General features: G+C 36.6%; 1 long non-coding RNA gene across 1 annotated transcript in view; it reads right to left on the bottom strand.

Moving 5' to 3' along the window:
* LOC150056431 (uncharacterized) overlaps positions 1-23,624 on the bottom strand; it is a 76,293-nt gene that overhangs the window by 30,077 nt on the left and 22,592 nt on the right. Inside the window, exons 2-3 of the long non-coding RNA XR_016537327.1 lie at positions 15,276-15,412; positions 9,925-10,057 (exon numbers count right to left, since the gene is read on the bottom strand). This is a non-coding gene — a long non-coding RNA (uncharacterized LOC150056431). The remainder of the gene's footprint in view (positions 1-9,924; positions 10,058-15,275; positions 15,413-23,624) is intronic.

Raw genomic sequence — 23,624 nt, forward strand, 5'->3', positions numbered from 1 at the left:
GTAAGATAGATTATCACATAAGCTAGGTGGAAGCCATAAAGAGATTGTGGATCTTGACTGATAAGTCCTAGGACAAACACTTAACTGTACAGCAGTCTCTTGGGCACTTTAAATAGCTTCATCACCATGTTCTCCTTTTGTGCATCTTCCAAGACAAAATCTGTTACTCTTTTTATTAACAAACACCCTATAATTTATTTTTGTTTTATCACAAAATTTGGCATCATCTTGCATCTATAAAGACACTGTTACAGGTTTTTGGATTGTTTTTTGTTTTGCCTTTTGTGGCCATAGAGCTTGAACTCTGGGCCTTGGTGCTATCTATCTCTCCACCCCTTGAGCCATAGCATCACTTCCTGTTTTCTGGTCTTTAATTGGAAATAAGAGTCTCACAGACTTTCATGCCTGGGCTGGCTTTGAACTGTGATCTTCAGATATCAACCTCCTGAATAGGCTTGAGCTACCAGTGTCTGGCTGTTACAGTTTTTTTTTTTTAATTATAATGCAAAGAAATAGATCTGAAAAATCTGAAATAATTCAGACTTTACTTAGCAATCAGAAATTACAAGGTATTTCAGGAGAAACAGATGGCTCAAATTCACCAGGGAGAAGAAACTGAAAGTCCCTGGAGTTTTTGCTTTCTCTTCCATTATAGGAAGGGAACATTTGTTTTACGCACATGAGACTGTTCACTTAAAACTAAGTCCACAGTGAGAAAATTTTTTCTCAAAGATTAATGTAGCAAACTCAAGGGAAAATGTGAGTATGCTAGTTAAGGGAGCCAACATGAGCTAGTTTAACCATGGTTTATTTCCCTGTTTATCTAGAGTGTTTCCCACACAGCAGGAAACTCAAATACATAGATGTATACACCGCATGCACACAAACACACCAGATCCATTTTCTCCCCTATGCCCTGTTGGTGCTCACTAATGCACCACACAAAAGTGTTCACACAATTGTGCTATTTTGTTTCCATTTCACTATAAATCAAGATGATCCTAAAACAAAAATTCTGAATCACTAGCAGTCCTATTTCATAAAAAAATATTTCTATTGAGAAAAAGTAATGAGGATTTATTTTCAAATGCAGAAAGCAAAAATATCTGCATGCTAAAGAAGTTTGAATGTTCCTTTCCTATCATAGCCACCATAGTATCCACAGGAAGATATGGAATCACACAAACACACACACACACACACACACACACACACACACATGCACGCACAGGCACACCATGCATGCATGCATTTACATGCACATGCACATATGCATCCACTCACAAAATCAAAATATCAGGAAGCAACTTAATATTAGAGTGTGAAGATGGTCACATTTTAAATTACACTGTCAATTAGAAAATACACTCTTTCTGAATTGTGCAGGAGAAACTCTAGGAGGACTTGCTAGAAAGTTCTGAAGTAGAAGATACTAAGGGCTGACCTTATCTTATTTCCCAAATGAATATTTTGTTTAAAACTAAAAAAAAGGTGGGTGTCAGGGATTTTATGCCAGGACTAAGATGAGACCAAGAAAGGTTAGGGCCGACTGGCTGCCTTCACCCAGCCCTCCCTCACCAGAGGGAAGACACAGACAAGCCAGAGAGACTGTCACAGCAAGACTTGTTTATTCTGGAAATACATTTGGCTAAAATAGGATGCAGGAGCCAATCAGCAAAGAGGTGGGCATGATAGGGAGGTTGCTGTCCAAGAGGGTGGCGGGGCCAATCTCAGAGGTAGACATCACAAACCACAGTCAAGCCTCCCAACCAGGTGACAGGTAGGTTGGGCTCCAAAACCAGGAAGTGAGCACTGGATCTCGTGGTAGGTCTTTTCATTTCCTTCATGTGACATGCTCCACAGGCTAGGAGTTTGGCGTAGTGGTAGAGTGCTTGCCTAGCATGCTTGAAGATTCGGGTTCGATTCCTTGGTGCCACATACATAGAATAAAGCTGGAAGTAGTGTTATGGCTCAAGTGGTAGAGCTCTAGCCTTGAGAAAAGTCCACGGACAGTGATCAGGCCCTAAGTTCAAGCCCCATAACTGGCAAAAAAAAAAAAAGAACTAAGACCTAAAAAGACATTCCAGTTGGAATATGACTTCTAATATTAAATTGCCAAAATTACTGGACAGCCTTATAACAAAATTAAAGTCCTTGGTTGCTTTCAGGCACTGGTGTCTTTTCTAAGTTGATTACCTGTAAACCACAATTTTAAAATGAAAGCTCGTATAGGGACTGACTTTTTATTTATTTTGTATTTTATTGTTGGGGTAATATAAAGGGGCTACAGTTACATTCATCAGGGTATCAAAAACTGATACCCTTTTTCATGTTTTTGCCTATGCCTATGCCTATGAGTTCCAGTGTCTCTCCTACTCTATTGTGTAGATGTTTCAAGGTTTCTGGTCTGATATTGAGTTCTTTGATCCAATTTGAGTTAATGCTTGTGCATGGTGAAGGCTAGGGTAAAATTTTAGTTTTCTGCATGTGGCTGCCCAGTTTTGCCAGCACCAATAATTGAATATGCTGTGTTTGTTTCACTGTATATCTTCGGTTCCTTTGTCAAATTCAAGTTGACTATAGGTATTGTGGTTTTATTTCTGGGTCTTCTATTTGTTCCACTGATCTTCTGGTCTATTTTTGTGCCAATACCATGCTGCTTTTGTTATTATGGCTCGATAGTACAATGCAACCTGCATTGCTCTTTTTGCCTAGAATTGTTTTGGCTATTCCAGGTTTTTTCTTACATCCAATATCTATAGTGAACTCAAGAAAGAAACTAATCCCCCCAAACCCAACAGGCCATTCATTAAATGGGCAAGGGAAGTAAAGAGAGATATCAAAAGAAGAGATTAAAATGGAAGAAAAGCTCTCTTTAAGTCTTTGGCCCATCTTTTAATGGGATGGTTGTTACTTTGGAGATTAGTTTTGGAGTGATTCAATTTTTTGAGCTGTTGATATATTTTAGATATGAGGCCTTTGTCGGTTGTAGGGTTAATAAAGAACTTCTCCCACTGTGTAGGCTTCCTAATTAATTTACTAGTTATGTCCTTTGCCATACAAAAGCTCCGCAGTTTAATGCAGTCCCACTTATCCAGCCTTTCTCTGATTTGTTGTGATACTTGGTCCTTATTAAGTTTCAGCCTGTGCCAAGGAGGCCTAGTGTATCTCCTATTCCTTCTTGTAAAGTTTTCAGTGTGTCAGCTTTTACCTCGAGGTCTTTGATCCATTTGGAGTTAATTCTAGTGCATGGTGACAAAGAAGGATCCAACTTTAGTTTTCTGCAGGTGCTTAACCAGTTCTGCCAGCACAACTTGTTGAAGAGGCTGTCTTTCTTCCATTCTATTTTTTTGGCACCTTTGTCAAAGATTAGGTGGCCATAGGTCTGTGGTTTAATATCTGGGTCCTCAGTTCTATTCCATTGGTCTTCAGGCCTGTTCTTGTGCCAGTACCAAGCTGTTTTGATAATTATAGACACATGAAGAAATGCTCAACATCTCTGGTCATAAAAGAAATGCAAATCAAAACAACTCTAAGATTCCACCTCACTCCAGTTAGAATGGCCAGGATCAGGAAAAGGAATAATAACAGATGCTGGAGGGGATGTGGCCAGGAGGGATTCCTACTACACTGTTGGTGGGAGTGCAAACTCATTCAACCACTATGGAAAGCAGTATGGCAGTGCCTCAAAAGGCTAAACATAGAACTCCCCTATGACCCAGCAATTCCACTACTTGGCATTTACCCAACCATCCAGAATCTACGGCATACTAAATCCACTAGCACAACAATATTCATTGCAGCATTATTCACCATAACAAAGATATGGAACCAACCTGGATGTCCCTCAGTTGATGAGTGGATCAACAAGTTGTGGTATTTGTACACAATGGAATTCTATGCTGCTGTCAGAAAAAACGACATCGACCCATTTGTTAGGAAATGGAAAGACTTAGAAAAAATCCTATTAAGTGAAGTAAGCCAGACTCAAAGGAACTTAGGCTCATTTGTCATAATCAGTAGAAACCTTGGGCTCTACTAGCAGAGATCTGCAATAGAGCAAAATCTTGATACATAAGGCCATATAGTATGAAGCTAATTGAAAGGACCTCCAGGATATTGAAACAAAAGCCATATAATGGATGACTGTTGTCCTTAATGTACTATGTTGTCTCTCATCTCCTTTGCTGTCCCTTGGATATCTCATATTTTTACAGTATCTCACTTTGTTATCTGATATATTGAATTTATTTGTATTTGGTTATTTGAAATTTGATAGGGAAGGGGGAAAACCAAGATGGGGGTGGGGGGGATGGGGGGTGGGGAGAGGGTAATGGGTACCAAGACATGTTAAAGGGTATCAATGTATGTGAACTGATTCAACTTCTATCTGGCAAATATCATGTAACCCTTTTATTAATTACAATAAAAATATATTTTAAAAAATGGAAGAAAAGCGTATGAGAAAATGTTCATCATCCATGGTCATAAAGGAAATGCAAATAAAAACAAACCTAAGATAGCACCTTACCCTGGAAACAATGGTTAACTTTTGAACTCAGACAATGACAGATGCTGGTGGTGGAGTTGTGGAGAAAAAGGAACCCTACTGCACTGCTGGTGTGATTTTAAACTAGTTCAGCCACTCTGGAAAGCAGTGTTGAGGTTTCTTAAAGAATTAAAAATTGACCTCCCTACAATCCCTCCATACCACTTCTGGGCATCTATCCCGAACACCCTAACCCAAGATATGATAAGGACACCTGTTCAGCTATGTTCATCTCTGCACTATTCACAATAGCCAGGCGATGGAAACAATCCAGATGCCCTACTGCAGATGAATGGATACAGAAAATGTGGTATATATATGCAACGGAATTCTACATAGCTAACAGACAAGATAAAATAATGACATTTGCAGGGAAGTGAATGAATCTAGAGCGAATCATGTTGAGTGAGACAAGTCAAAACCAAAGAAACAAAACGCACATGGTATCCTTAATATGTGACTATTAATACAAACAGAACAAGAGCAAGGATTCAATATTTGCATACCCAATGCTATGGACATGGTATTGGAAATATAAACACAACTACATAGACATAAAAATTTATGACTACAAACATAATGTTTTATTGCATAGATTAATATGTATCTGTGACATACAAACCCTCAGCCTAATTTTAATTATGTTCTAAAATCTAAATGCCAGTGATTGTATATAAAGATTCCCTTCTTGGATACTTGTTTGTTAAATGTGTCATTTGAAATATGATGTAAAAATCAATTTTAATAAATTCTTTAATAAAAAGAACACCAATCACACTGATTTTCATACTGACTAGAATAGTTTACATTTTCTACCAGAAGCATATAGCAATTTCTTCTTCCCTAACATAATTTCCAGTGCTTGATTTGGGTTTTTTATTTATTTGTTTATTATTGTTTTGGTTAATTTATTTATTATTCTTAAGTAGTCTAAAATTCAACCCGTCAGTTTGCGAGTACCCCATTTCATAATTCATCATAATAATTATTAGTTACAACTAGTTATATTTCCATAAGTCAGTTTATGAATGCAATGCTTCTTGACCATCATTCTCCCTGAGTTTATCCCTCCCATGCCAAACCTCACATTAGTTAGTTAAGAATCTACATAGTGTACACTGAATATAATGACTTCATTTCCACACTAAATGTCACCCCTCCTCATTGTTCTCCCAAAACATGTTTCCTCTTCCTGGAATTCATTTTAATAAATAGCTCATTAGATGTTCAAATGAGTTATACCTTTGAACTCCTCCCCTAACTACACCATCCTTTAGTTAGTGTGTATATACATGTTTGTATTCTAGATCTTACATAAAGATTGCTTTCCATTTGAAGTTGATTTTTGTAAAAGGTTAGAAGTAGGGATCTACTTCCTAAGATGTACTATCACTGCTTTCTGGCTCTTTAACATACATAACCAATTTTCTCAGCAACTGAGATTTACTTTATTTTTAAATATATTTTATACTTATGTGTTTTGTGCTGTATGGCATCTTTCTGATTTTTGCATTTGTAGAAGAAGCTATCAATTTTTTGATGTATATTGTTTCTTCTTTGTTAAAATTCAGATGTAGCTATGTAGGTTTATTTCCGGGTCCTGTGTTTCATTCATGCTCATGTCTTTTTTTTTTTTTTTTGCCAGTTCTGGGCTTAAGCTCAGGGTCTGAGCACTATCCTTGGACTTAAGGCTAGAGCTCTACTACTTGAGCCTCAGCACCACTTCTGGCTTTTTTCTATGTATGTGGTACTGAGGAATCGAACCTGGGTCTTCGTGTATGCTGGGCAAGCACTCTACCACTAGGCCAAACTCCTGGCCTGCTCATGTCTTCTTTTGTGCCAATATCATGCCAGTAGATTAGAACTATCCACTGTTCTGATTTTGTGATGTGAGAGTCTGCAAATACAGGTGATATCTCATTCTAAAAATAAAAAAATAAGATGAACCAGTAAGGGGTAGCAGGAAAGCAGAAAATCATAGAGAAACTGCAGTAACAAATATCCATAATGAGGTTTTCCAAGCCCAAGCCAAGATTCCCTGGAAAGGAAGAGTAGGAAATATCATACCTCAGTTTCTAACGAGATATTTTCAGCTGGAAGCAACTAAAGCATATTTCCATTTTTTTCTTTTCAAACCTGATCATTCTTTCCAATTCTTTACTTCTTTCTTTTTAAATATATATTGGGAGAGTACTCTCTGTTAGGACCAAAATATGACATTATTATATATATATCTCCATTTTCCCCATTTTCACTTGTTTAGCTATTGATGCCAATAATAGATTTGACCAATCTTTATTTTTTCTTTTTCAATTATTTCTCTTCTTAATGACAATCATGTTCATTGAAATATTCCACTTCCTATTTTCATTTCCATCAATGTATCATTTTACTTGCAGAATGAAGTCCAGGATTTGCTACTGATAAAAGATCCTTCATAAACAATTCATTTTCTTATTTTGCAAAGTAAACACCTAACACATATTTACTTTGCAAAATAAGCAAGGTAAGCAGAGAATTAAATTGACTAAGAATACTCTTGCCTGCTTACTTATGTTGCCAGGTTTAATTACTTTTCTTACTTGTGAACTATCTTTGCCATTTTTCACATGTGTATAACCTTCAAGACTCAAACCATAGGAGATAACCACCCACTCTTCTTGATGCTTTTTTTTTTTGCCACCTTCTAGTTTAAGAATTCCCTATAATCATTTCCATATCAGTTCATCAGTCCTCTTATGAACCCCAGGCATCGAGATCTTCAAAGCTTTTCTAGTTACTCTATATGAAGGCCTGGCCTGGTTGTCTACCTCTTTCTTTGAGTTCATGACCCATCTGGTCTGATGTGATGAATTTAATTTTGCTTAAAATAGGTGAGTAGTAAAGGTTGGGAAGCATAATTGCTCCAATGTTAATAAAGAGATGTTGAAAGGTTATTCAACTTCCTTAAGGTCTAAGTAGAAGATAATTAGCCCAGCTTCTGGAGAACTGCTATGACCAATAGATGGTATCCTTGCCCTTCTCCTGGAGAAGCAATTAGCATCCTTATCATATAGCATACATTATGTGTTCATCACCTACCTTTCATCTATCACCTACTAGCTTTAACAGTGCCCATTGTCTAGCACAGAAAAGAAAGAAAAAATAATGAAAAAAAATATGGTTTACTTTATGTTTGTATGTTTTCTGTTTTCACATGTCTATTTTTCTCCTATTTTAGGAATGCTCTGAACTGATTTTGGATGCCTAACACCAGATAAACATCTAAGCAAATGTGGATGCTTCCCACATAATAGGTTTAAGGAATGGACCTTATCTGGGTTAAGTCTGTAAAGTATCTTATTTATTTAATAGTAATGATTAATTCATAGAAGATGATATAATTTCAATAATGATAATGACTTGCTTTGCTTTTATTATACTTCTGGGATAACCTACTTCCGTGAAGGCTATTATTTCTTTCTTGATATGGTTTTGAAATCTGAAATTGGAAATTGGACAATTATTTTGTTTATTTCAAATAAAATACTTGAAACTAACCTCTTAGTTTCACCACTAATAAATGAAAAGAATGGCATTACTCTGACATTTTTAAGGCTGTAAGAACAAGACTTCCCTTAAGGCCACCTTAAGAATTTTTCAGCTATGTGAGCTGATTTATTTGTTGCATTATTGAAGCCACATTGAATTTTTATTAGTAATAGAACCAAGAACAATCTTAACTAATGTTATTTATTCTAATAATTTAGTATTTTGTTAAAATAATTTTCTGTCTTATCACCAATTTTCTGAGCCTTAATTTACTCATTAATCTTTTCACTGACTTGTATTTGACCTATAAATAACATTAATAAAAATGCACTCTATTGTAACATAGCCTCTGCCATATAATCTTATTCAAATGCATTTTTGTTTTGCATAGCATCATATTACTAAAGTCAATAGATATCATAGAGATTTCCTTACTTGATTAAATCATTTCACATCCAAGGAAATAGGGATGAAGGAGTAATCTTACAAAAAACAAACAAAATACTAAAACACTTCAGTTAAAAGTATTCCATGCCCAGATTTATCCCAAATATTAAACTGGGCATTTTTATCAAGTAACTATTTTTTTCTACACAAATACATGGATTGTGATAATATATTATTATTATTTAGTGTGATGAACGGGGGCTACAATTACATAAGTGAGTAATTCTTATATTTGTTTTGGAACACTATTAACCCCTCCCTTATTTTCTGCTCCCCACTCCTTTCCCTCCAAGTTGTAAAAAAAAGAAAAAAGAAAGGAACAGAAAAAAAACAAAGAGAAATAACTGCAAACAGTAAATACTAAAACCTCTTATTTCCAATCTTGGAGTTCATTTTGATATGCGTCATTAAATATGGTGGTGGGCACCTAGCAATTATGTTATTATGATATAATTGAAGCCAAATTTAATCTTCATTATTAATAGTACCAAGAAAAATTATTTTTAAAATTTTATTTTATTTTCAAGGTGATTTACAAAGAGATTGCAATTATATACATAAAGAACACATTTTTGGTTGAATATTGTTACCCCTTCCCTTGTTTATTTCCCACTTTCCCTCCCACCCAATCTCCCTCCTCAAAGTTGTAAACTTTATTTCCAATCTAGTGTCTTGTAAATATTGCTTACATTGGTTCATCGCTTACATTGGTCACCTTTTGTCCTTTGTCACCATTTTGTTGTTCCCTACCCTTCCCTAAATCAGATAAATGTATATACAACACAAAAGGTACTAAAATCAAATACAGTGACAACAGGGGATAAACGGAAGGGGGAAAAAGGAAAGAAAAAATATAACTTCACATACATTAACAACAACAACAAAGACCAATCTTAAATAGCATAATTTATTCATGTTATTAGTTGAATATTTTGTTAGGATAATTTTCTGAAGTATCAAAGCAAGTTAGAACTGGGATTTAACCTAAAAATCTCAATCATTTACTAAAATTAGATATGAGAAAGGAAATGAAAAAAATCTGAATGTTAATTCTTTTTTCATTCTTTTAAAATTTCAGTTAGTGTTGTAGAAAAGGGATTCTAATCATTGGGAAGGAAGATTAGCCTTTCCCAAACTGAAGTGTGATTGAAATGATATTTTTGATTAATTATTGCTCTTATGACTATTAAGCCAGATATGCTAATAGTATACCACTGACAAATAGCAGTATTTCTCCTGTTATTTACTCAGAAGTATGCCTAGTGTTCAATACTGCATCAAAGATGCTTTCAGAACCTTACTCATCATTATACAAGTCTGTCTTTCAGTGCTAAGATGGCTTCACATTTATTGTTTATCCATGGAGATAAAGCTAGAAGGACTCCTTGATGACTGACCTTAAATCATGTTGTCAACGTGACATTATATTTTTGCAGACTGAAGTGGAGCAAAGCATGTTGTACTTATCTTGCAATGAAGATCATAAGATGAGATTTCCTGGTATTTATACAGATAAAACTAGCAGGGGGCCTGCAAAGAGAACAAACAGTAGTCAGAAAATGTTATAATATACCAAATTCATGGCCCTGTCACTTATTAAACCATTGAAAGTGATGAATGTGGAGAGAACAGGAAGTGTATTCAGGAAGCCTTGAGAAATATGATTGCACTGACATTCACAGAAATTCACACTGACCTCTGTTACATCAACTGCAGATGTTCTCTCCATGTAGGTAAATTAATTTGGATTTTCTACTTTCTGCACAATCCCTGCCTTACTTTACAACTTGGTCTCATTTATAATGTCAACAAAATAATACCAACCTCAGCATTCTGAAAAGACAAAATAAAAAGAATTCTTTACAATGAAAGAAAGGCCCTGAAGTTTGCACCAACATTTTTGAAAATGCTTTGGTTTTAAATTTGGATCTCAAATCTTGCCTCCTAACGAAACAAATACATCCCAAGACTTAAACAGAACTAATGACAAGCTTTTATATTTATCCACTACATAACAAAAATTACTCTAACAGAAGGTTCTATAATTGCTCTGACAATTAAAAACATACAAATACCACACTGCTGAAAGAAGATTATCTAAGTCCAGTAATTTGCTGTTCTGCTTGGCAGATAGGTTGCTGGAGGGCATATCATACATAAGAACATACAATTTGTGGCATAATGGTAGTGACATTTCCAACCATCACTATTGCTATAGATAAAGTCAACCCAATGTATTATATCAAACACAGAGGTGATGACAGCCTGAATTTTGAAAACACATTTAAACAAGAACTGACAAAATGATCTTGAAGAAATCTAATTTTCCCTCTTATTTTAATAACTGCGATTTGAGTTAACAAGCCAAGCTTAGCATTTCATAGACACTAACCTGTGTGTTTATTTCCCATTAATATTAATATAAAATATTTTTCTTTCATATTTACTGAATATCTGCATTACTGTGCTGTATGGTAATCTTTCAGACATATGAAAAATAATTTTGACCTCTACATTCTCAATATTTCTCCAAGATAATTGAATACAAAAACTTTGAAAACGTTTTTTTTTCTCCTCATTTTGCTCATGTCAGACCTCCCAATTTCTCATCTGAAATAGGTGAACAATGAATCACAAATACCATAGAGAAACTAAAAGTCTAATGATATTATCCATGGACTGAAGAAAATCAATGTCTTTCATCAATAATAGGACATGCAAGCCGATCCCAGTAGATCATGCTGTGATCTGTTACCAGCGAGAGCCACCAGCCAGCAGTTTACAATCATCTCACACAAGAAATTTGCTAAGAATGTATCTCAAAAACAAGCAAACAAACAAACAAACTCAATATGGTGATGTGTGCCTGCCATCCCAGTTACTCAGCAGGCATCATGGTTAGAGACCAGGTAAATCAATGGTTTCTCTCATTTGTAATAATTAGTACAAACCTTGAACTCTCCTAGCAGAGGATTACAATAGCTCAAAACCTAGGTACATAAGGCCATATAGGGTGAGACTGAATGACAGGACCTCTAGGCTATAGAATCAAGTGTTTTATCTTGTGTGATTATTGTTTTTAGTGTACTGTTATTTTTCATCTCTTTTGTTGTCCCTTGGTTGGTTATTCTCGTATAGTTACAGTATCGTACCTTGTTATCTGGTATATTGTATAGATGATTATTTGTTTATTTTAAATAGGAAAGGGAAAGGGGGAAAAATAAGATGAGGGGAGGGACTAGGGGAGAGACAAAACCATGAGAAGGGGTATCAATGTGTGTGAAGTAATGAACCTTCTATCTGTAAAATATAGCTGTAACCATTCTATTAATTATAATAAAAATATTAATAAAAAATCAGGTAAAGCGAAAGAAAAGAAAAGAAAGCCAACACGAGACCCTACTTGAAAAATAACTCAACAAAAAGAGCTAGCTGCATAGTTGAAATGGTAGAGAGCTCGTGCCTGAAAATCACAAGGTATAGATTTCAAATATAAGTTGAGCCTAATTAATATACTGCCACATCACAATATTAACAAAATATAACATATAAAAACTACAATAATACTAACAGCTACCAAGGTTCCAAAACTAGGCAATGGGTCAAATGCTGTTGAGGACAGTTAATTGCCTTGTGTAATCTAAACACATTCACCTGAGATGTGTTCATTAAATGTACTGTTAATTCTCATAAAAATTCTCTCAACTCAACTCATAAAATCCAGTAACACAGTCAAAGGAAACACATGTACTAATTTATTTAGTAAATAACAATTTAACATCTTCTACATTTTATATAGAATATTGGATTGCACTGCAACAGATAATAGGGGAAATCCTGCATAAACCAGATAATGTCAGCCTTCACAGAACTTAAGAACTATAGTAAGACACTTACAATTAAGACATTTATAATTTAAATAAAAATCCTGCTTTCTTTGATTGTTCTTATATGCTCGGGTTAATATTATTCTATCTCTTTAACAAACCAGGAGCAAAATATCAGATGCTCAGGTTGGACATAGTAGCACATGAGTGTAATCTCAACACTCAGTAGGTTGAAGAAGGAAAACCTCAAATTTGATAACTAGATCACACAGTATATTTAAGACAAGACTTAGCTGCATAATAAGATTCTGTCTCAAACAAAAATCAGATTTTTTAAGTCCTAAGTTTTAGCATTTTTATATTCGTAGAAATATTCTAATACATGACCTCTTAATCTTAAGTTTTGGTTTCTGAGCTCAGAAATTACAAAAAAGAAATTAAAATACAGATGAAACTCTAAAAATTAAGGAAATTCTAAGGGCGAACCATTGCAACAGTGATAGTCACAAGATACTACATTGGAAATGAACTTTACAACTGGGAGGGAGGAGAAAGCTGGAGGAAGGGAAAGTGGGAAGAAACGAGGGAGGGGGTAACCCTGTTTGTAAAGAAATGTATGCATTACCTTACTTATATGATTGTAAGTTCTCTGTACATTTTTAATAAAATTATGATTGCTACAGGGATGATTTTCTTATTTCTATATGAAATTTTATAGCCATCATTGGATTCTGACACGATTAATAAAAATTTCTATGTGTAATAAATGTGCTCTTGATTTCCTGGTATTATGTGAAGAAGAATTCATGTGCTTCTTCTTCTATATTTTTGGCTATTTTTTTATTGGAAAAATGGTCAAAGTCCAAGAATAAATATATCTACAATAACATCTACATAAAGCATTGGGTGAGTATGTATGAACTCTTCCTTCTTTTCATTAAAGAGTGCCTTCATTCTGGCTCTGCATATGTTTCCATAAATATCAGTGTATGTGCCATAAATGTCCTCTATCATTTTCTATCTCATCAACCATCTGTGTGTTCCATTCACACAAATGAATACTTGATAATCATTATTTACCTCACCAGGACAGTACATTTGCAAGTTACCATGCACACTCACGGCCTCAATCCCAAGGAAAAGAAATATGAGTCCTGGCAAAGAGACATACCATGTAAGATAATTGAATGCAGAAAAACCTGTCACTGTCCTCAGATCATTTTTTATGAATGAGAACAGTGATGTGCTAAAAGCAGCTCATATGAACTTATGAAAGCCAATCCTCATATTTATTGGAAAATTCTGATTCTATTCTTAAACTCAAGCATTAATAAAAAGGTAAATTATCTAGATGTAGTTTTGCTAATCTGTATTCACAGCACTGGAAAAGCTGAGGTTAGAATGCTGCATATTCAAGGTTAGCCTAGGTTTATATAGCAGGTTATTTGAGACAAGTGTTTCAAATAAAAAGGAAAATATATCTGGCTGCCAGTAGTTCATGTCTGTAGTCTTAACAAATCAGAAGACTAGATACCTAAGGATGCCAGTTTGAATCCAGTTCAGGCAGGAATGTCCATGAAAATCTTATCTCCAATGAACCACCAAAAAGCCAGATGTGGAGCTGTGGCTCAAATGATAAAATACTATCCTTGAGTGAAAGAGTTTAGGGGCAGTGTATAAGCTCCAAACTCAAGCACCAGGATCAACACACACACACACACACACACACACACACACACACACACACACACACACACAAAGTAATTAGTAGCTCAACCTTTAAATCCTAGCTACTGAAAAAGCTGAAATCTGAGGATCTGTATTCGAAGCCAGCCTGGGCAGGAGAGTGCATGTGTCTCTTATCTCCAATAATAATATGAATAAAACTATCCCTATCTCACCAGAAAAAAAGGTCAGCATGGAGCCGTGTCTGAAGTGGTAGAGTGCTAGCCTTGAGCAAAAGAAGCTCTGTGGTAGTACCCAGTCCAAGTTCATACCCAAACACAATTCCTCCCCTCCCCAAGATAAAGTAAATTATACTGATTTATAATTATCCACTTTCAAGAGTTAGTAAATACACCAAATTGAGGCTTCTTAAATATTCTGTCATCACTGCTGATAACATTATTTAAATTTTTATATTTATTAGAATATTTTCCACCTACGTGCTCAGTGACTTTGATACTTTGAAACTGAGAAGTGTAGAAGAGATTATTTAAACCACTAAGGTGTCAAAACCTACACATTGGAGCCTTTCCTTTCGCTTATTTCCACAGACCATCTTTTGTTAAATTTAACCATCATACTGCTGGATTAATGTTTCCATTACCCATGCAGATCCTTTGCAGTGGGTCTAAAATCTAGTGCCAAAGTTATAGAACCTGTTATAAAAATTTCATTAACTTCATCAGTTACTTGCATGTGAGAAATGTTCTCCTATACCATTTATTTGGATTCTTGCCTTTGTCACCCACCCACACTTGAAAAAAATAATCTGCCCAGAATACAGCATCAGAAAAATGGTAGAACATGAAGTTTTGCCCTCTGATTCTCCACAGAAAATTAGGTTGAGGAATCATTTGCAGACATAAGTACATGTATAAGAGCTTGATAATGAAACTGCAAATATTCAGCCCAGCAGGTACAAAATAAACATGCAGAAAGAAGACTCCCTCTTCTCAGTTCATCCCTTCATAAGGTTGGTAAAATTGAGTTCTAACATGAATCTCCTAGCCCACAGATTTTCCTAAAGGCAATAAAGAAGAATGAGAGGATTTTTGGCTTCCTCAATATTTTGGATCACAATGCAAGACAGTGGCTTCCATCCTGTTACATAGTTAATACTGAGGAAGTTGGATGACCAGTGAGTGAGAAACTGGAAACTAAAACATATACTCCACAAATGCTGTCTGTAAACTTACTACACCAGTGCCCCATCTTGATGGCATGTAGAACTGAGCAACTGAACTTGGAAGAAGATGCTCAATCCTGAAACTGCCCTTTCAAGACATATGAAGAGATGTGGCGTTGGTACTCATCATCCTGGTATTTCAGTGATCTGCAATAAGGAAAAGGCGTAGGTGACACTGAGTAGATGACATATTCTCAAGGTAAGGGAAAAGATGTGTCTTCCTAACATCTCCCACAGGGAAGAGGAGAAGACCTGGAACTTTCCCTGACATTTCAGTGCACCCTGCATTTTGTAAAAAGAATTAGAAGGCTCTCATCATATGATTCAGCACTGTGGATTCAAGAGGAATCACACAATCTTTCACTTCGGGAAAAGAGGAATGGCACACTCCCATAAAAATATTATTGAGACACTTGCCACTTTCTGAATCTCTACCGGGGCTTTCTGGTAAAGTTCTTTCCCTCCAAAATCCAAGTCATAAAAACTACAAGAATTGACTACTTTTACAAATCTATATCTATCAATAAATCAATGAGTGAGGGAAATATTAAAGTTCCAATACCTAATCCTAAAGAAAGAGAGATCTATAAATTCCTTGATAAAGACAAAATAGTCATCTGAAATAAGCTAAGTGACTCACAAGAAAATAAAATAGAAAATAAAATAAGGAAAACACCTTTTGAACAGAATGAGAAATCTGCCAAAGAGATAGATTTCATTAAGAAACTAACAGGAATTCTAGACATAAAGGTATATTAATACTAAACTCTAGAATTTAATATAAGTATGTTCGAAGATTGTATTAGCTGCATGCAAGTCGCTTCAATCAGGCAGGTCTCAAGATGGAGACACAAATAGAGGCTTCATAACTAAAGAACAATTAGTGATCGATGATTTCTGGGACACCCAGCCAATGGTACATTCTGGGAACTGCCTCTACAGATGATAGAAAGGGAGAGACTTGGCTGGAACTCAGCAGTGAAGGCTATACCCTAACTGGTGAGAATATTTTCAAGCTGGAGGGTTATTTCTGAAAAACAGAGGATATAGTCCCTACTGGTAACTTGGTTTACAGAACGATCAGTTTTTTTTGTTTTGTTTGTCTTTCGTGGGGCTTGGGTGTTTTCCCTGAGCTCTTCAGATCAAGGCGACTTGTGTCACTTGAGCCAAAGCGCCACTTCCGGTTTTCTAGTGGTTAATGGAGTTAAGAGTCTCACAGACTTTAGTGCCTGGCTGACTTTGAACTGCGATCCTCAGATCTCAGCCTCCCGAGACAAGGTAGGATTACAGGCTAGGATTACAGGCATGAGCCACCTTACCCTGCTATAGAGCAATAAGTTTTATGTTAGCCATTTACAACCATTTGCCTGCAGGTAGGCTTTGAAACTGAGTCACAATCAGAAGGCTTTGAATTCAGAAACAACTGCCAATGAGAGAGTCCTGGGATATTCAGCTGTCTCTAGTTAATTGTTCGTTATGGATAACATGATCTCAGAAACAGCGATAATCTGTAGAAATCACTAAAGCAATATTGACCAGTGACCGAAGTTTTAGAACTGTAAAATACAAAGTCAATATTGAAACAGGATTTCTTTTCTTACTTAATCATATGTACTATCTGACAAATAACTAAAAAGAAAATCCTCTGAAAATTAGTGCAACAAAGGATAAAATCTGGGCCAGGAGTGTAGCCTAATGGTAGAATGCTTACCTAGCACTCATGAAGCCGTGGGTTCAATTCCTTCATAACACATACACAGAAAAAGCTGGAAGTGATGCTGTGGCTCAAGTGGGACAGTGCTAGCCTTGAGGAAAGCCCAAGGACAGTGGCCAGGCATTATGCCCCAGGAATGGCAATAAAATAAAATAAAATAAAAACAATAAAGAGCCCCTAATAAAAAGAAGTGAAAGACCTGTATATCATAAACTGTAAAAAAGACACAAATTAAGAAAAATAAAGAAAAATATTGATTAGATATTGCCTCATTCCTAATTTCACTGCCAATCACAGTCCTTGTATTTTTTGATTGACTCATACCACATCCAACCACGAGGTCCTTTTATACCACTGTCATTCCTCAATTTTCCTTTTTTTAATGCAGAATTTTGAGCTAAGTAAAAAATGCTAGGAAGCACTGTAGACTTGGGTGTTGCCTTTGGTAGTGCAAATAAGGACTTCACTAATTACAAGTGAATTATGCTTTGACATCTGTCATGACATTCACTTGAAATACTCTAATTTTCAGACAGAAGAAAGAGGAATGTGTTGGGCAAGGAGTTTGGGCTAGTGGAAGAGGGCATGTCTAGGATGCACAAAGACCCAGGTTCAATTCCTCGGTACCACATACACAGAAAAAAGATAGAAAAGATGCTGAGGCTCAAGCAGTAGAGCTCTAGCCTTGAGAAAGCTCAAGAACAGTGCTCAAGCCCTGAGTTTAAGGCCCAAGACTGGCAAAAAAAAGAGGGATGTGGTATTAGAAATGAGGAAAAGCTAGTAGGCAAGAAATTACCACAGAGACTAGCGTGTTAAGGAAAAGAGGAAAAGATAGAAGACAGGAAGTCATCAAAAAGACTAATATGTTAATGAATGAAATTTAAACCATATGGCTTATATTAATACAAAGGGAGATGTTTAGAGTCAGCTTAAACAGGTGCTGTACTTTTAAACATAACACCTTGTAAAAAATAAAAACAGGGCCCAGGAGTTTTGTCTAGTGATAGAGCGCTTACCTAGCATTCAAAAAGACCTGGGTTCAATTCCTCGGTACCACATACATAGAAAAAAGCTGGAAGTGGTGCTGTGGCTCTACTGGTAGAACACTAGCCTTGAGAAAGCCCAAGGACAGTGCTCAGGCTCTGAATTCAAGGCCCAGGACTGGCAAAAATAGTGAATAAAATAAAAATAAAAAACCAAAGAGAGACCCGATATTATTGGCTCCTCCAGCCTATAATCCTAGTCAGAGGGCTGATACCTGATGATTGCAGTTTGAAGCCAACCTGGGCAGAAAAATCTATGAGATTCTTATTTCCAGTAAACCACCACCACCTCCAATAACAACAACAAAAAAAAACACAATGCAAATAGCAGTGTAGTTCAAGTGGTAGACCACTAATTTTGAGCAAAGAAAGCTCTGTGACGGTGGCCAGGCTCTGAATTCAAGCCCCAGAAGTGGCATGAGAAAAAGAAAGAAAGGAAGAAAGAAAGAAAGAAGAAAGAAAGAAAGAAAGAAAGAAAGAAAGAAAGAAAGAAAGAAAGAAGAAAGAAAGAAAGAAAGAAAGAAAGAAAGAAAGAAAGAAAGAAAGAAAGAAAGAAAGAAAGAAAGAAAGAAAGAGGGGGCCGGGAGTTTGGCCTAGTGGTAGAGTGCTTGCCTAGCATGCACAAAGACCTGGATTCGATTCCTCAGTACCACATGCATAGAAAAAAGCTGGAAGAGGTGCTGAGACTCAAGTGGTAGAGCTCTAGCCTTGAGAAAGTCCAAGGACAGTGCTCAAACCCTGAGCTTAAGCCCAGGACTGGCAAAGAAAAAAAAAAAAAAAGAAAGAGGGAGGGGGAAGGAAGAAAGGAAGGACAGGAAAGTGGGAAGGAGGAAGAAAGAGAGGAAGAAATGAAGGAAAGAAGGAACGAAGGAAAGAAGGAAGAAAGGAGGGAAGAAAAAGGTAGGAATGACAGAAGGAATGAAGGAAGGAAGGGAAAGAGAGAAAGAAAGACCAAAAAACAATAAAAAAAGGAAGGGAGGAAGGAAGGAACAATATAACGTCAATCAATCCATTGAAGAGAACATAAAGCAAACACCTACAAGTATAACTCTTTTTTTCCATATATTTATATTGTAATTAATGGATTACATTATATTCACAAGATAGAAGGTGCATTACTTCACAAACATTGATACTCTTTCTCATGTCTTGGTCCCCATTTCTCTCCCCACACCTCCGCCCCTCATCTTGTTTTCCCCCCTTCTCTATCCTATTTCAAATAACCAAATCAGCATAAGTACAACATATCAAATAACAAGGTGAAATACTGTAACAATATGAGATAACCAAGAGACAGCAAATGAGATGAGAAATAGCAGCACATTTAAGGACAACAGTCACTCGTTATATGGCTTCTGTTTCTATATCTTGGTGGTTCTTTCATTTAGCATCATACTATATGGCCTTATGTATCTAGGTTTTGCTCTATAGTAAATTTCTGCTAGGAGAGCCCAAGATTTCTACTGATTATTACAAATGAGGGAAACCACTGAGCCTATGTTCCTTTGAGTCTGGCTTACTTTACTTATTATTGTTTTTCATTTTTTCAAATTTTGTCCTTAGTAGATGTTCAAAGAGGTTTCTATTGAGTATATCAACCTTTGAATACAACGCATCTTGACCCATGTCACCCCTTCTAAGCTTCCCAGTGTCTCCCAATCTCCCCTGTGACTTCCAGGTTATCTGGGTCCATTTTCACATGTGTACTTTGGATCAACCACTTTTCCTCTCCACTTCTCTTTCCTCCCAGTCCTTTATTTTCTCTATCCCTACAACACATGTTCTAGCTTTCTACTTCAAAAAGCTTTGGTTTGAGAGTATGCTATAGTAATTATTCCTGTTTATGCTTTATGTTATACATTTTTTTGCATTTTTTAATTGTAATTAGGAAAAGGGTTACATGATATTTGCCAGATAGAAGGTGCATTAATTCACGTACATTGATACCCTTTCACATGTCTTGGTACCCATTTCCCTCCCCCCCCACACCCCACACCCGTCTTGGTTTTCCCCCCTTCCCTATCAAATTTCAAATAACCAAATACAAATAAATTCAATATATCAGATAACAAAGTGAGGTACTATAACAATATGAGATAACCAAGGGACAGCAAAGGAGATGAGAGACAACATTGTACATTAAGGACAACAATCTTTCGTTATATGGCTTTTGTTTCGATATCCTGGAGGTCCTTTCAATTAGCTTCATATAACATGGCCTTATGTATCAAGATTTTGCTCTATTGCAGATCTCTGCTAGTAGAGCCCGAGGTTTCTACTGATTATGACGAATGAGGGAAACCATTGAGCCTAAGTTCCTTTGAGTCTGGCTTACTTCACTTAATATGATTTTTTTCTAAGTCTTTCCATTTCGTAACAAATGGGTCGATGTCGTTTTTTCTGACAGCAGCATAGAATTCCATTGTGTACAAATACCACAACTTGTTGATCCACTCATCAACTGAGGGTCATCTAGGTTGGTTCAATATCTTTGCTATGGTGAATAGTGCTGCAATGAACATTGTTGTGTTGGTGGATTTAGTGTGCCCTAGTTTCTGGATGGTTGGGTAAATGCCAAGTAGGGGAATTGCTGGGTCATAGAGGAGTTCTATGTTTAGCCTTTTGAGGCAATGCCACACTGCTTTCCATAGTGGTTGAACAAGTTTGCACTCCCACCAACAGTGTAGTAGTGATCCCTCCTGGCCACATCCCCTCCAGCATCTGTTATTATTTGTTTTCCTGATCCTGGCCATTCTAGCTGGAGTGAGGTGGAATCTTAGAGTTGTTTTGATTTGCATTTCTTTTATGACCAGAGATGTTGAGCATTTCTTCATGTGTCTATAGGCCATTTTTGTTTCTTCTTCAGAGAAGACTCTCTTTAAGTCTTTGGCCCATTTTTTAATGGGATGGTTGTTACTTTGGAGGTTAGTTTTGGAGTGATTCAATTTTTTGAGTTGTTGATATATTTTAGATATGAGGCCTTTGTCCGTTGTTTGGTTGGTGAAGATTTTCTCCTACTCTGTAGGCTTCCTAATTAATTTACTAGCTATGTCCTTTGCCATACAAAAGCTCTGCAGTTTAATGCAGTCCCACTTATCCAGCCTTTCTCTGATTTGTTGTGATTCTTGGTCCTTATTAAGAAAGTTTCGACCTGTGCCAAGGAGGCCTAGTGAATCTCCTATTCCTTCCTGTAAAGTTTTCAGTGTGTCAGCTTTTACCTGCTTTATGTTATACATAACATTGAACATTTTCAGTAAAATATTTTATAAAGTGGGTAATCAAAGGAAATATTGGAAATAAGAGAGAATAGTGAGTACAAATATTGAAAGAATAATATTAATTTAGCACAACCTCCTCTTTTAAAAGAAAAATGTGCTTATAACCCATAAAATATTAAACTATTATCTTAAGTCATCTTCGAAAGTACCAGATTTGCTTACATGAGGTAGCATTCTGCTGAAATGCTGAACTCTCCACTTGTGGGGGTTTTTAGTCCTTTATCCCTCCTGACCCGCAGAAGGGATAGAGAGAACTCGCCCCGACTAAGACGAAGCCCAGAAAGGAAAGGGCCCACTGACCACCTGCACCCAGCCCTCCCTCGCCGGAGGGAGGACAATCAGACCCGCCAGGGACACTGGTCAAGGTAGGAACTCGTTTATTGGGAAAGTACAATGAACTAGTATAGGATTCAGGAGCCTATCATCATAAAGGTGGGCAGGGCAGGTGGAGGTAAGTAAAGAAAGGGAATCAGGTCTGAGAGGGCAGAAGTGTTCGCGGCCAATCCCAGAGGCAGCCATACTTTATATCACAAACCACAGCCAAGCCTTCCAACCAGGTAACTGGCAGGTTGGGTCCCAAAACCAGGAGATGAGCCCATTTCCCTGATGTGACGTGCCCTATATCCACTGTTCTCCATAACACTGTCAGATTTACTGTTCCACCTATGCTTTGAAAGGGCTCTTTGCTCTTCGTCTTTGCTGACTATATTTTTCCTGGTTTTACTAATAGTCATTTTTATTGTGGTGAGTTGATTTATCATTACGGCTTTAATCTGCACTTATTTGACCGCTACTGATGTTGAGCACATTTTCATATACCTATTATCCATTTGTAAACCTTATATTGAGAAATGTTGAAATTCACTACCTACTTTTAACTCGGATTTTGTAATTGTTGCTGTTTTGTTATTGAATCTTATATATCGGATGACACATCTGTAGTTACTGTCCTTAGGCTTGAACTCAGAGCCAGGGCGCTATCAAGTATTTTCACTTAAGACATTTTGGTAGTTAACTGAAGGTTTTGAATCTCACAAACTTTCCTACATCAACTAGCTTTAAAGATTTCAACCTCCTAAGTACCCAGCATTACTGGCATGAGCCACTGGCTTTCGGCTTAGAACATGTTTTTAGACATCAACTTCTCAACATGCTCTTCTCTTCTCTCTTCCTATATGGTTTGCCTATATTATTATACCAGTTTTCATCTTGCTTTATGGCACAGGAGGTAGATACCTTTATTTTGTTTAGACAATAAACCAGGCTCTCTCACTTTCTAACTTGTGGTTGAATACATCCAATAAAAGGCCTTGCAAGAGTTCAGAAAGTGCCATGAGAAAAGGTTCAAAGTACTGACCTCAATCTCCCTTGATTCCCTCCATAAAAGCTGCAGTTTGTCACTGACTATGGTTGCTTTACCTTAAGGCCACAATCACTAGCTCCTAGTGACCTAGTTCTTGACTGTGACCTAGTTCCTCACTGGGTCCTGGAAGCAAGAAAATCCATCAAAGAAAACTTTTGAATTTCTGGTAGTTTAGTCCTTTTCACAGTTACTCTGCCTTTTATGTCCTCATACATAACTAGATTGAGATCAAGGAAAAAGCGAAGGTGATAGAACAACCAGAGGAAGAAAAATGGCACAGAAAAGATGGATAATGGAAATAAATGAAGGGACAACTGAAAGGCAAAAGTACAGTGCATTGACTGACAAGGTAGAGAACTAAAGAAGAATAATTCCCCATTCCCCCCTCCAACCCTGTTCTCCTGCCTTAGTAAGAGAAATTACCAAGACAAGAATGAATTTCATACCTGAAGACGGTGTCCCCACTGAGTGGCAATCTGAATGACCATTTATCTGTAATAGGAGACCTACCATTCACCTTGAAATTAGGGTTATCAGATAGATAAGGACCAGGAGAATTATCAGGGAAACTGAACCTCAGGATGCCCAGGAGGAAGAAATAGAAAGACTGATCTAGGTGACAGACAGGTTAAAAGGAGGCCATATAATTTTTTGTCAAAATTCTTCAGTGTCTCCACCCTCCCTCACCCTCAGTAGGCCTGACAATGATTTATGTCCCTCTAAGCAAGAACACATGTTTGACCTACAAACCGAATCAGCTCAGCTACTCACAGTTTTGCTTTCTCTCTTTTATTGCCACCACTCCCAATTTACAATTTATAAAACATTTTATCCTCATTATTATTTAAAAGTGTCAAGAAGACTGATTAAATAATGACTACTTCATGTTTGTTGTTTTTTAAAGTCAAATATCAACTACACTCCTATAGTATACTAATGGTAAGAAGAGCTTTGTTTGTTA

The sequence above is a fragment of the Megascapheus bottae genome, chromosome 12, assembly GCF_031878675.1.
Source record: "Megascapheus bottae isolate mThoBot1 chromosome 12, mThoBot2.hap1, whole genome shotgun sequence".
NCBI lineage: Eukaryota > Metazoa > Chordata > Mammalia > Rodentia > Geomyidae > Megascapheus > Megascapheus bottae.